Source organism: Penaeus monodon, chromosome 33 (genome assembly GCF_015228065.2).
Source record: "Penaeus monodon isolate SGIC_2016 chromosome 33, NSTDA_Pmon_1, whole genome shotgun sequence".
NCBI classification, from domain to species: domain Eukaryota; kingdom Metazoa; phylum Arthropoda; class Malacostraca; order Decapoda; family Penaeidae; genus Penaeus; species Penaeus monodon.
Window position 1 is genome coordinate 11,312,146 of NC_051418.1, and position 785 is coordinate 11,312,930.

Genomic DNA, 785 nt, shown 5'->3' on the forward strand with positions numbered 1-785 from the left:
CTATTACACTTGAGTTGCCACGTACCCTTTTCTTCAAAAAAAAAAAAACATCCCAAACTATATTTAAATAATAAATCTCAGGTTACTTTCCATCTTGATGCGACGAAAAGAAATCGTTTTTAAATTCTCAGCGTCTTTTTCTTTTCTTCTCAGATATGGTTTAAAGATGAGTAGGTACGTGGTATATAAGGAGTCATGAACGCGAATATGAAATCCCAGTTTAATACAGGTTCTGGAAACCATGGGCTGCAGTAGCGTGGTGACAACGTACTGGAGAACAACCGCTAGTCGGGCGTCTCGTATCTTTTTGACTGATGTGTTAACAAGCAGTTGAGGTTGTGACATCGTATTTTTTTAAGGAAATCGTAATGGATGAGTGAACGGAAGAAAGATACCGAGTGATAGAAAATCGTCATCTACGGCGTGAAAATATTCGATTCCAAAGGTATGTATTGTCTTCTTTTTTTTCTTTTTTTCCTAAACTATTTTCCTTTGCGGACGAGAATTTTGAGCAATATCTCCGCCTATTCAATTACTCTTGGGGGGAAAAAATAATACAAGTTCCATTGGTGTAATTTTGAAGAACGTCTTAGAAGAAAAGTACGAGTGTTTAAGAAAACCGGAGGCAGTGTTGCCTTTGTATCGCCTTGGGTTATTTCAGAATTATAGGTTACAGTATTCAGCACCCCTGTGGCCACGAGCTAATGGTTTGATTTTTCGCACAAGAACACTTTAGTCTAGTATACATGCACATTACGAGCGCTATCAGGGTAATACTACAGTGT

The 785-nt window shown here is 38.0% G+C and overlaps 1 protein-coding gene across 2 annotated transcripts in view; it reads left to right on the top strand.

The window, feature by feature from the left end:
* The first annotated feature begins 246 nt into the window (after nucleotides 1–246).
* Nucleotides 247–785, top strand: part of LOC119594032 (tachykinin-like peptides receptor 86C) — a 47,984-nt gene continuing 47,445 nt past the window's right edge. The window contains exon 1 of one of the 2 annotated variants that reach the window (XM_037943060.1): nucleotides 247–445. The gene's annotated coding sequence lies outside the window, so the exon portion shown is untranslated. The remainder of the gene's footprint in view (nucleotides 446–785) is intronic. The other variant, XM_037943061.1, reaches the window with a different exon arrangement.